The sequence below is a fragment of the Lissotriton helveticus genome, chromosome 8 (genome assembly GCF_964261635.1).
Source record: "Lissotriton helveticus chromosome 8, aLisHel1.1, whole genome shotgun sequence".
NCBI classification, from domain to species: domain Eukaryota; kingdom Metazoa; phylum Chordata; class Amphibia; order Caudata; family Salamandridae; genus Lissotriton; species Lissotriton helveticus.
In genome coordinates this window covers 644,126,810-644,141,457 of record NC_136069.1, presented here as the reverse complement: position 1 = coordinate 644,141,457, position 14,648 = coordinate 644,126,810, and positions in this window count along the sequence as shown.

Sequence of the window (14,648 nt, the reverse complement as noted above, 5' to 3'; positions counted from 1 at the left end):
TTGACTGTTCATGCAGGTTACTGTAATGCTATTAAGAATGATATATTGACCCTTGACTCCATTTCACATAACTGACTCCATTTTCTGTGCTGACTCCATCTTGTGTAACAGACTCCATTTTCCGTGGTTGCACATAGCTGGAAAGTGGGGAGGTGATGTTTTCGCTATTCACTTGTTTTCGCTCCTCCGCTATCAGAGTGAACTGGAGCATGTTGTGTGGGATGCATGCTTGGTAGCTCTCGGGGCAGAGATTTTTGTGGCCAGAGAAATGTGTGGAATGTACGGCTCTGTCTCAGAGTCAAAATACAGGGGCCTGGCCAGCTTATGTCTTGACCTTGACAGAGACTAGTGTGGTCAGCTCGGTTTTTCATACCAGAAGAAAGGGGGTGAGGTTTCTTGAATCTTCCCCTCACGTTGAGTAAAAGGTATTAAAAGTGGAGGAGGCAGGCAGTTTGGGAGCTCACTTGTTGGGCAGACATGTCGTCACAAGAGAATCTGGGATTTGGATCCAGATGATCCTGAGTCCTGCCTGGTTGTCAATGGGCTCCTTCAGCTTGAGTTGGCAAGGATTTTGAGTGAACGATCGGTGAGGTGTTACTTACTTTGTGTATTTAATTTTCAAGTTTCACTACTCCATGTATATATGCTACATGTTATTCTGGATTTGCACCTAAGTTATTTGATATTTGGGAGTCTGCATTAACCGATAATATTTTGCCTTGCCTTAAGAAAGTGTTGGGCCTTGTTTTATCGCCTCGTCTTTTGGGAGTGCTGTTTTACGTGTGTTATTGAAAGGTTCAGCAGTGCATGTGTCTCCTTTTGGGAGTAGAGGGTTTAGGTGTGTCAAATTAGAAGCACAAACCAGAAAAATGAAGGCAGATACCCAGCTACCAATTCAAATACCTGGGTGGGAGGTAGCCCCCTATTGTATGCTTGCCCAAGAGTGGGCTCATTGCACTGGGCTGAGTGAAAATTGGCATGTGTGTTTAGCTTCTGCTGAGCCAGCACAATTGGTTGCGTGTTTGCAAACAGTGCCTGTTGAGAAAGGTAAAGAGCTTAGCACGTTAGGGCGCAGAGGCTGTATCCTGTTATGTGCTTATTGTAAAATGCATGAAAAATGTGTTCAGCTGCAGCAGGAACATGGAAAAATGGAAAACAGTCTGTTGAAGCCATAAATACCTCTATGATGTTAACTTGTCAGAATAAGCTATTACAAGATAAATTGGAAACTTACCAGATTATGGCGGAAAAGGCTGTAGTACATATCGCACAATGAAAGTACAAGAAAAGGAGGGGAGGGATTAATAAGAGAAAAGTACATTTAGCTATTGCAAAGGTAGGAATTGACTAGGAGCCAGAAAGGTGGGATGGAATTATTTGGGATTCTTCTGAGTTTTGAGACTCTACGAAAGCGTGTGATCAAGTTAGCAGCCAGGGTTAGTCGGAGAAAGAAAAGGTGATTCAGGAGCAGCCCATACATCGCAGGAAGATACAGAGGGATCCGCATTTTGCACAGAAGTTTGCAATGGATGCTATGGAGGATTTTACTCAGCAGGAGATTAATGACAATTTAGACAGATTCTGACAGAGACCCGGAGAATCTCTGCTTACATGGATGGTGAGGCTGTTTGATATGGGAGCCTCCGGGGTGATATTTGAACACAGAGATGCAGTGAAATTTTACACATTCAGTACTAATCCTACAGTGCAGGAGCAGTTTAGGAATTACAGGGGCAATAATCAAACTAACCTCTTACAATTGGCAATCATTGGATGCAATAATAAATACCCAACAGAGACAGACTAGCCAGTGAATGAGAAACCTTGGATACATTGAGAAATGCTATTACAGAGGCTTAAGGAGGAAGTGATGAAAACTGCTTTTTTTCTGGATAGTGCACATAGGTTGATGGATGGACTGTTGACTGTTAAGTGCGAAATAAAATAATCAGTTTGTACCCCCCTGCTTGCAAACAGGTGATGATGACTTTGCTAATTAATCAGATTGTAATCATTTGGCGCAGGTGATTGAGGCAGTCTGTGACTTTGGAGAGTTGGGGGACTGGATAAAGACTGAAAGAGCCTCCAGGTCTGACACTCGTACAGATAAAAACGGATATATGATGTTACCACGCATACTTTTACCACGCATACTTTTACAACGCATTTTTTACCACGCTAATACTATTACAACGCATGTAATTACCACGAGTACTTTTACAACGCAATATAATGTAATATAAAGAAAAATACTATTACAACGAATACGATTAAAACGCATACCATTACAACGCAAATGAAATATATATCTTTTTTTTTTAGTACAATAACCACTGGGACGGGATGTAGGGAAAATAGGGGTTTTGGGTGGGGAAGTGTTTTAAAAAATGTTAAAAAAACTACAACGCATTAATGGAAAGATGTATAATTTCAGCTAAATTAATACTCGAGTATTAAAATTAATACTCGAGTATTAAAATTAATACTCAAAGATTTAAAAATTATATATCAAAATATTAAAATAATTTTAATTAAAATAAATTAATTAAATTAAATTATATTAAATTAAATATTTCGATTTATGAAGAATAATAATAATTAAGTTAACATATTTCATTGTTTACGTTTCGGAAAGCTATCGCCATTTTAAGTAAGTAAATCAAAAAATAGTCCTACAACAATTTCAATGACATTAAAATCATAACAGTGCTTACAAAATGGATGCCAAAACGGCACAAGTAACCCGATTTACGTTTCTTTAAATAAAAATAAAAACTATGGGCTCCATTAGGATATCGGGCGGATTGCCTCCGCCAGGGTGGCGGTGGCCACCGCCACCCAGGCGGAGGCAATCCGCCCGGCAACCACTCTCGTTTTCCCCTCCGCCTGATTAGGATGGGGGAGGGGACAATGGCGGACGGAAATACCGTCCGCCGCTTTACCGCCGCGGTCGCCTTGCGACCGCGGCGGTAATAGATTAATATGGTGGCGGAGTCCAATGGACACCGCCAGCCATATTATGATGGCGAAATGTGTGGGCCTTTCCGCGGCGGCAATGCCGCCACGGAAAGGCATGCGGACATTGCTGCGGGGGCCCCCTGCAGGGCCCCCAGGTTGGCGCCACTGTCGGGGGGCACATGGGGGGTACCTAAGGTACCCCCCCACATTTGCATATGCAAAGCGGCAGGCACAGCGCGGTGCCTGCCGCTTTGCATATGCAAATGCGTAAAAGCATTTTTTGCATTGTGGCGGGCGGTGCAGAGTGCACCGCCCGTCACAATGGTAAAACTACAGGATGTGCCCGCCACTGTGGCGGGCACATCCTAATTCCCCCCACGGGACCCCCGCCCTTATGGCGGGCGGTCCCGTTCTCCGATAGGGTGGCGGGCGGACAATGTCCGCCCGTCATCCTAATGGGGCCCTATATGTTTACACAGAAATATATTTGTTTTAAATTTTACATTACAACGTTGTGTTTATGTAAAAAAACTGAAATAATAACCCAAAACATATAAATAGGAGACAGACACCATTTTAAGATCAGTTGATCCGCAACTATCAGAGTGACCAGACGCCAAATCTGACTCTCTCACCTTTTCACTTCTTCAGAAGCAAAATCACATCTACGGAGTACATTTGTGCGATTTAAAAGTAAGTAAATGAAATAGCTAACAACATATTCAAACAATTAATTGTTGATATAATCCCGAAATAAAATAGTTTAGATATATATATATAATTAATTAAAGCGTAAATTTTAATAATTATTTTATTTATTATTTTTTTAATTATTAGATATTTAAGGAAAAGATATAAAAGTATCCAATTAATTAATTAATTAAATCACTCAAAATTAATTTTATTTTTTTAAGTTCTAACATTTTTCCTCACACTTTATTTTTCCCAATAGTTGAACAACTGAAAACATTGACACAAAGAATTACAGCTACCAAACTGTGGTAAAAAAATTACGAGGTAAAAAAAAAATATTATTATACATAATTTATAATCTTGTGAAACGCAAGTAAAATTATTAATTAAAATATTTTTCAAATTTTATTCAGGTACAATATTTGACCGAAAATATAAGTTTTTACAAACATCGACTTTTTCTAGGTCTACACCTTATAAGGTAAAATGAAAAAAAATATATATTTTTGTATTAATGGTTAATAAAATTAGAGTAAACAGAATTATTTATAGCGTAGTAATATTTTGATGTAGAATAAGGAAAATTTTAGTATAAGTGGTATAAGAATATTTTGGTGCTGTACCTGCTCGATGCGTGAAAGAATCTTGCACTGTTGCTACCTGTGCTGTACCTATTCTATGTGTGTTGGAAGCTTATACTGTTACTGACTGTGCTGTACCTGCTCCATGCGTGAGAGAAGCTTGCACTTTTGATGCCTGCGCTGTACCTATTCTATATGTGTTGTAAGTTTACACTGTTATTGACTATGCTGTACCTGCTCCATGCGTGAGAGAAGCTTGCACTGTTGCTGCCTGCGCTGTACCTATTCTATATGTGTTTGAAGCTTACACTGTTACTGACTATTCTGTACCTTCTCCATTCGTGAGAGAAGCTTGCTCTGTTGCTGCCTGCAATGTACCTATTCTATGTGTGTTGGAAGCTTACTCTTTTGCTGACTGTGCTGTACCTGCTCCATGCATGAGAGAAGTTTGCACTGTTGCTGCCTGTGCTGTACCTATTCTATTTGTGTTAGAAGCTTGCACTGTTGCTACCTGTACTGTACCTACTTCATACGTAAAGGAATTTTGTACTGTTGTTGCCTGTGCTGTACCTATTCTATGCGTGTAGGAAGCTTGCACTGTTGCTACCTGTGCTGTACCTGATCCATGCGTGAGAGAAGCTTGCACTAGTGTTACCCATACTGTACCTGCTCCGTGTGTGAGGGAAGCTTTTACTGCTGCTGTGTGTGCTGTACCTGCTCTGTGTATGAGGGAAGCTTGCACTGCTGTTGCCTGTGCTGAACCTGTTCTATGTGTAAGGGAAGCTTGCACTGCTGCTGCCTATGCTGTACCTATTCTATGTGTGAGAGAAGCTTGCACTGCTGCTGCCTGTGATGTACCAGTTCTATGTGTGAAGGAAGCTTGCACTGCTGCTGCCTATGCTGTACCTATTCTATGTGTGAGAGAAGCTTGCACTGCTGCTGCCTGTGATGTACCAGTTCTATGTGTGAAGGAAGCTTGCACTGCAGTTCCCTGTGCTGTACTTTTTCTATGTGTGAAGGAAACTTGCACTGCTTTTGCCTGTGCTGTACCTGCTCTGTGTGTGAGGTAAGCTTGCACTGCTCCTACCAGTGCTGTAGCTACTCCGTGTGTGAGGGAAGTTTGCACTGCTGCTGCCTGTGCAGTAGCTGTTCTATGTATGTTGTACAATTACAAACAATAATTATTTTTCCGTTTCAAATTAACCGACACAATGTTTTAAACACCAATGCAATAACTGAATAATAATCATCAACAATTCTCTCCCTTATTTTAGAAAAAGAAACCAACTTATATTCCGCCAACCAGATAAGAACAAACCAAAGAAGAATCTGACTACATTTTTCATCACAAACAAACAGCTACCAATAAGGTAAATCAATTCTTAAAGTGCTATTGTAGTTAAAGTGCTGGATTGTGTAAGTGTATTAATTACTATTCCAACTCCAGTTAAGTGCTTCAGTAGGGAAAGTGCTGGATAGTGTAAGTGTATTAATTACTATTCCAACTCCAGTTAAGTGCTGCAGTAGGGAAAGTGCTGGATAGTGTAAGGGTATTAATTACTATTCCAACACCAGGTAAGTGCTGCAGTAGGGAAAGTGCTGGATAGTGTAACGGTATTAATTACTATTCCAACTCCAGTTAAGTGCTTCAGTAGGGAAAGTGCTGGATAGTGTAAGGGTATTAAATACTATTCCAACTCCAGTTAAGTGCTTCAGTAGGGAAAGTGCTGGATAGTGTGAGGTTATTAAATACTATTCCAACTCCAGGTAAGTGCTATAGTAGGGAAAGTGCTGGATATTGTAAGGATATTAATTACTATCCCAACACCAGGTAAGTGCTGCAGCAGGGTAAGTGCTGGATAGTGTGAGGTTATTAATTACTATTCCAACACCAGGTAAGTGCTGCAGTAGGGAAAGTGCTGGATAGTGTGAGGTTATTAATTAGTAATCCAACTGCAGGTAAGTGCTACATCAGAGAAAGTGCCAGATAGTGCAAACATGTCACTTTTCCACAAATATACATTGAAATTATTTACAATTGTAATGAAGAATTAGTTTTCATTTTCAAAATAACATACACAATATTTTAGACACCAATGCAATAACTGAATAATAATCATCAACATTTTTCTCTCTTATTTTAGAAAAAGAAACCAACTTATATTCCGCCAACCAGATAAGAACAAACCAAAGAAGAATCTGACTACATTTTTCATCACAAACAGCTACCAATAAGGTAAATCAATTCTTAAAGTGCTATTGTAGTTAAAGTGCTGGATAGTGTAAGGGTATTAATTACTATTCCAACTCCAGTTAAGTGCTTCAGTAGGGAAAGTGCTGGATAGTGTAAGGGTATTAACTACTATTCCAACTCCAGGTAAGTGCTGCAGTAGGGAAAGTGCTGGATAGTGTAAGGGTATTAATTACTATTCCAACTCCAGTTAAGTGCTGCAGTAGGGAAAGTGCTGGATAGTGTAAGGGTATTAATTACTATTCCAACACCAGGTAAGTGCTGCAGTAGGGAAAGTGCTGGATAGTGTAAGGGTATTAATTACTATTCCAACTCCAGTTAAGTGCTTCAGTAGGGAAAGTGTTGGATAGTGTAAGGGTATTAAATACTATTCCAACTCCAGTTAAGTGCTTCAGTAGGGAAAGTGCTGGATAGTGTGAGGTTATTAAATACTATTCCAACTCCAGGTAAGTGCTGCAGTAGGGAAAGTGCTGGATAGTGTAAGGGTATTAAATACTATTCCAACTCCAGTTAAGTGCTTCAGTAGGGAAAGTGCTGGATAGTGTGAGGTTATTAATTACTATTCCAACACCAGGTAAGTGCTGCAGTAGGGAAAGTGATGGATAGTGTGAGGTTATTAATTAATAATGCAACTGCAGGTAAGTGCTACATCAGAGAAAGTGCCAGATAGTGCAAACATGTCAATTTTCCACAAATATACATTGAAATGTTGTACAATTGCAAAGAAGAATTAGTTTTCATTTTCAAAATAACATACACAATATTTTAGAAACCAATGCAATAACTGAATAATAATCATCAACATTTTTCTCTCTTATTTTCGAAAAAGAAACCAACTTATATTCCGCCAACCAGATAAGAACAAACCAAAGAAGAATCTGACTACATTTTTCATCACAAACAAACAGCTACCAATAAGGTAAATCAATTCTTAAAGTGCTATTGTAGTTAAAGTGCTGGATAGTGTAAGGGTATTAATTACTATTCCAACTCCAGTTAAGTGCTTCAGTAGGGAAAGTGCTGGATAGTGTAAGGGTATTAACTACTATTCCAACTCCAGGTAAGTGCTGCAGTAGGGAAAGTGCTGGATAGTGTAAGGGTATTAATTACTATTCCAACTCCAGTTAAGTGCTGCAGTAGGGAAAGTGCTGGATAGTGTAAGGGTATTAATTACTATTCCAACACCAGGTAAGTGCAGCAGTAGGGAAAGTGCTGGATAGTGTAAGGGTATTAATTACTATTCCAACTCCAGTTAAGTGCTTCAGTAGGGAAAGTGCTGGATAGTGTAAGGGTATTAAATACTATTCCAACTCCAGTTAAGTGCTTCAGTAGGGAAAGTGCTGGATAGTGTGAGGTTATTAAATACTATTCCAACTCCAGGTAAGTGCTGCAGTAGGGAAAGTGCTGGATAGTGTAAGGGTATTAAATACTATTCCAACTCCAGTTAAGTGCTTCAGTAGGGAAAGTGCTGGATAGTGTGAGGTTTATAATTACTATTCCAACACCAGGTAAGTGCTGCAGTAGGGAAAGTGATGGATAGTGTGAGGTTATTAATTAGTAATGCAACTGCAGGTAAGTGCTACATCAGAGAAAGTGCCAGATAGTGCAAACATGTCAATTTTCCACAAATATACATTGAAATGTTGTACAATTGCAAAGAAGAATTAGTTTTCATTTTCAAAATAACATACACAATATTTTAGAAACCAATGCAATAACTGAATAATAATCATCAACATTTTTCTCTCTTATTTTAGAAAAAGAAACCAACTTATATTCCGCCAACCAGATAAGAACAAACCAAAGAAGAATCTGACTACATTTTTCATCACAAACAAACAGCTACCAATAAGGTAAATCAATTCTTAAAGTGCTATTGTAGTTAAAGTGCTGGATAGTGTAAGGGTATTAATTACTATTCCAACTCCAGTTAAGTGCTTCAGTAGGGAAAGTGCTGGATAGTGTAAGGGTATTAACTACTATTCCAACTCCAGGTAAGTGCTGCAGTAGGGAAAGTGCTGGATAGTGTAAGGGTATTAATTACTATTCCAACTCCAGTTAAGTGCTGCAGTAGGGAAAGTGCTGGATAGTGTAAGGGTATTAATTACTATTCCAACACCAGGTAAGTGCTGCAGTAGGGAAAGTGCTGGATAGTGTAAGGGTATTAATTACTATTCCAACTCCAGTTAAGTGCTTCAGTAGGGAAAGTGCTGGATAGTGTAAGGGTATTAAATACTATTCCAACTCCAGTTAAGTGCTTCAGTAGGGAAAGTGCTGGATAGTGTGAGGTTATTAAATACTATTCCAACTCCAGGTAAGTGCTGCAGTAGGGAAAGTGCTGGATAGTGTAAGGGTATTAAATACTATTCCAACTCCAGTTAAGTGCTTCAGTAGGGAAAGTGCTGGATAGTGTGAGGTTATTAATTACTATTCCAACACCAGGTAAGTGCTGCAGTAGGGAAAGTGATGGATAGTGTGAGGTTATTAATTAGTAATGCAACTGCAGGTAAGTGCTACATCAGAGAAAGTGCCAGATAGTGCAAACATGTCAATTTTCCACAAATATACATTGAAATGTTGTACAATTGCAAAGAAGAATTAGTTTTCATTTTCAAAATAACAGACACAATATTTTAAAAACCAATGCAATAACTGAATAATAATCATCAACAATTCTCTCCCTTATTTTAGAAAAAGAAACCAACTTATATTCCGCCAACCAGATAAGAACAAACCAAAGAAGAATCTGACTACATTTTTTATCACAAACAAACAGCTACCAATAAGGTAAATCAATTCTTAAAGTGCTATTGTAGTTAAAGTGCTGGATTGTGTAAGTGTATTAATTACTATTCCAACTCCAGTTAAGTGCTTCAGTAGAGAAAGTGCTGGATAGTGTAAGTGTATTAATTACTATTCCAACTCCAGTTAAGTGCTGCAGTAGGGAAAGTGCTGGATAGTGTAAGGGTATTAATTACTATTCCAACACCAGGTAAGTGCTGCAGTAGGGAAAGTGCTGGATAGTGTAAGGGTATTAATTACTATTCCAACTCCAGTTAAGTGCTTCAGTAGGGAAAGTGCTGGATAGTGTAAGGGTATTAAATACTATTCCAACTCCAGTTAAGTGCTTCAGTAGGGAAAGTGCTGGATAGTGTGAGGTTATTAAATACTATTCCAACTCCAGGTAAGTGCTGCAGTAGGGAAAGTGCTGGATAGTGTAAGGGTATTAAATACTATTCCAACTCCAGTTAAGTGCTTCAGTAGGGAAAGTGCTGGATAGTGTAAGGGTATTAAATACTATTCCAACTCCAGTTAAGTGCTGCAGTAGGGAAAGTGCTGGATAGTGTAAGGGTATTAATTACTATTCCAACTCCAGGTAAGTGCTGCAGTAGGGAAAGTGCTGGATAGTGTAAGGGTATTAAATACTATTCCAACTCCAGTTAAGTGCTTCAGTAGGGAAAGTGCTGGATAGTGTGAGGTTATTAATTAGTAATCCAACTGCAGGTAAGTGCTGCATCAGAGAAAGTGCCTGATAGTGCAAACATGTCACTTTTCCACAAATATACATTGAAATGTTGTACAATTGCAAAGAAGAATTAGTTTTCATTTTCAAAATAACATACACAATAGTTTAGAAACCAATGCAATAACTTTATAATAATCATCAACATTTTTCTCCCTTATTTTAGAAAAAGAAACCAACTTATATTCCGCCAACCAGATAAGAACAAACCAAAGAAGAATCTGACTACATTTTTCATCACAAACAAACAGCTACCAATAAGGTAAATCAATTCTTAAAGTGCTATTGTAGTTAAAGTGCTGGATTGTGTAAGTGTATTAATTACTATTCCAACTCCAGTTAAGTGCTTCAGTAGGGAAAGTGCTGGATTGTGTAAGTGTATTAATTACTATTCCAACTCCAGTTAAGTGCTTCAGTAGGGAAAGTGCTGGATAGTGTGAGGTTATTAAATACCATTCCAACTCCAGGTAAGTGCTGCAGTAGGGAAAGTGCTGGATAGTGTAAGGGTATTAATTACTATTCCAACTCCAGTTAAGTGCTTCAGTAGGGAAAGTGCTGGATAGTGTAAGGGTATTAAATACTATTCCAACTCCAGTTAAGTGCTTCAGTAGGGAAAGTGCTGGATAGTGTGAGGTTATTAAATACTATTCCAACTCCAGGTAAGTGCTGCAGTAGGGAAAGTGCTGGATAGTGTGAGGTTATTAATTAGTAATGCAACTGCAGGTAAGTGCTACATCAGAGAAAGTGCCAGATAGTGCAAACATGTCAATTTTCCACAAATATACATTGAAATGTTGTACAATTGCAAAGAAGAATTAGTTTTCATTTTCAAAATAACAGACACAATATTTTAAAAACCAATGCAATAACTGAATAATAATCATCAACAATTCTCTCCCTTATTTTAGAAAAAGAAACCAACTTATATGCCGCCAACCAGATAAGAACAAACCAAAGAAGAATCTGACTACATTTTTCATCACAAACAAACAGCTACCAATAAGGTAAATCAATTCTTAAAGTGCTATTGTAGTTAAAGTGCTGGATTGTGTAAGTGTATTAATTACTATTCCAACTCCAGTTAAGTGCTTCAGTAGGGAAAGTGCTGGATAGTGTAAGTGTATTAATTACTATTCCAACTCCAGTTAAGTGCTGCAGTAGGGAAAGTGCTGGATAGTGTAAGGGTATTAATTACTATTCCAACACCAGGTAAGTGCTGCAGTAGGGAAAGTGCTGGATAGTGTAAGGGTATTAATTACTATTCCAACTCCAGTTAAGTGCTTCAGTAGGGAAAGTGCTGGATAGTGTAAGGCTATTAAATACTATTCCAACTCCAGTTAAGTGCTTCAGTAGGGAAAGTGCTGGATAGTGTGAGGTTATTAAATACTATTCCAACTCCAGGTAAGTGCTGCAGTAGGGAAAGTGCTGGATAGTGTAAGGGTATTAAATACTATTCCAACTCCAGTTAAGTGCTTCAGTAGGGAAAGTGCTGGATAGTGTGAGGTTATTAATTAGTAATCCAACTGCAGGTAAGTGCTGCATCAGAGAAAGTGCCAGATAGTGCAAACATGTCACTTTTCCACAAATATACATTGAAATGTTGTACAATTGCAAAGAAGAATTAGTTTTCATTTTCAAAATAACATACACAATAGTTTAGAAACCAATGCAATAACTTTATAATAATCATCAACATTTTTCTCCCTTATTTTAGAAAAAGAAACCAACTTATATTCCGCCAACCAGATAACAACAAACCTAAGAAGAATCGGACTACATTTTTCATCACAAACAAACAGCTACCAATAAGGTAAATCAATTCTTAAAGTGCTATTGTAGTTAAAGTGCTGGATAGTGTAAGGGTATTAATTACTATTCCAACTCCAGGTAAGTGCTGCAGTAGGGAAAGTGCTGGATAGTGTAAGGGTTTTAATTACTATTCCAACTCCAGGTAAGTGCTGCAGTAGGGAAAGTGCTGGATAGTGTAAGGGTATTAATTACTATTCCAACTCCAGTTAAGTGCTTCAGTAGGGAAAGTGCTGGATAGTGTAAAGTTATTAATTACTATTCCAACACCAGGTAAGTGCTGCAGTAGGGAAACTGCTGGATAATGTAAGGGTATTAATTACTATTCCAACACCAGGTAAGTGCTGCAGTAGGGAAAGTGCTGGATAGTGTAAGGGTATTAATTACTATTCCAACTCCAGGTAAGTGCTGCAGAAGGGAAAGTGCTGGTTAGTGTAAGGGTATTAACTACTATTCCAACTCCAAGTAAGTGCCGCAGTAGGGAAAGTGCTGGATATTTTTAGGCTATCAATTACTATTAATACTCCACGTAATGAATGCAGTCATTAAAGTGGTTAAAAGTGTATATGTATTACATACTATTCCATTTTTGGTAAAATTGCAACATTTTAGAAAGTCTTGAATCTTAAAAATCAATGAGTAAATATTGTAACACTAAGTAAATAATGCATTTGTAAATTAGCAACAATCTCTAAACATATTACTCACCATTCATACTTCTCATAAAATGCTGTAGTATAAAAGCTAAATGTTGTAAAAATAATTATAATTTTTATAAATACACAAAATTTCATAGAAACTCTTTTTTTTCTCTTTTAGAACATGACTACTCATGCAACTGCAAATTTTATAATGTCCCGAAAAGGAAACCGACTCTTAAATCATGGAGGATACATTTATTGTAGGGAAAGAATAAGTTTAACAAGGAATCATTGGAGGTGCGTGAATTACTTTTCAACCCGTTGCAGTGGCAGAGCGGTAACGGTTGATGATATTATTGTAAGAACAACTGACCATAACCACTCTGCCTCTGCAACGGAGGTTGATGTAAGGGAAACGGTAAATGAGATGAAAGTAATGGCAAGCACCTCCAATGATTCCACAGGAACAATTTTAAGAGAGGTTGCTCAACATGTCCCTACACATATTGCAAGTAATATGCCTACCATCCATAATTTGCGTAGAATAATTCAACGACAAAAGCAGGCAAGTAATACCCAAACTAATACACCACATACCTTTTCAGACATAGTTATACCTCATGAGCTTACTATATCTTTTTCTGATGAATCTTTCCTTTTGCACGACAATGAAAACCCTCAGAAACGTATATTAATATTTAGTACTCCCCGTAACCTTGTAAAACTAGAAAGCAGTGAAATTTGGATGATGGATGGGACGTTTAAAAGCACACCCCATCCATTCACCCAAATTTATACAATACATGCTAAAATTAACAATAGTGTAATCCCCCTAGTATATAGTTTGCTGCCTGATAAAACTTCTGCAACATACACAGAATTTTTGTCTGTTATTAAATCCAAAACTCACCAAAGTCCTAGGAAAATAATTATTGATTTTGAATTGAGCATGATCAATGTGATCTCCAAAATGTACACGGATACCCAAATTCAGGGGTGTTTTTTCCATTTTTCCCAGGCATTCTGGCGTAAAGTACAAAAAACATCCCTTGTTACAGAATATTCATCAAACAGCAAACTACAAGTCGAAATAAAAAAATTAACTGCTCTTTGTTTTGTCCCTCCCGAAAGTGTAGACGAATACTACACTGCCATTATAGAATCTGAGTATTATTTAAGAATTGAAGAAATATTGGCACCTATTCTAAATTATATGGAAGACACATGGATTGGACACCTAAGCAGATCGGGTCGCAGGAGGAAGCCACGTTTTCATGTGGAGTGGTGGAACTGTTATTCGAGTTGCTTACAGGGAGAGGCTAAAACAAATAATGCCATAGAGGGATGGCATAACTCCTTCAACCATGTAATTGGCAAACACCATCCTAATTTCTACTCTTTTTTGGAAACTTTGAAGAAGGAGCAAAGTTTCCAAGAAATGAGAATTTCTCAAACTCTCACAGGTAAACTAAACTCACGGATTACTCAAAAAACAAAGGAAATGTCTGAACGACTATTGGCGGTACTGCAACAGTTTTCGTTGTGCGTGGCTTTGGATTACTTGGAAAATCTTGCAAACATTCTCTCTTTTTAGTTATTATTAAGACATTACTTTCCTGCTTTGCTCCAAAATTAATTCCTCATAAAAATTGAAATTGGCCTTTTAATTTTATAAAAAGATTTTTTTTTCCAAAAAGAAGTCGGGGTTCTTTCTATTACTGAAATATTTTTTACACTCTATAATACAATTTTTTTGAGTGTTTTTCTTCTATTTAGTGAAGTTTCCATTTAGTTAGGAAAAAATTGTTTTTTTTTTTTTTACTATTGGATTTTTTAAAAATGCATTCTTGACAAAATCTGTAAACTTCTTTTCTTTCCTTTTTCTCAAAAAATTGTTTTAATAAAGCTTCTACAAAGATCCTTTTTGTAATGGCAAATGGATTATATTCTTAAAAAGGTTGTTATATTAAAAGATGTGCAAAATTATCGAAGACATTTTTTTCTAACATTGGCTACACATTTTTTTCTCAACAGATTGGAAATGTTTTTTTTTTTAAATTGGAAACTACAAATTTTCAAACAAATTATACACATAGTTTTCATGTCAATGCTTGCATATTATTGTCAAATATTATCGCATTACAAAAATATTAATATGCATAATATTTAACAAATATTGTCTTAAATCAATAACT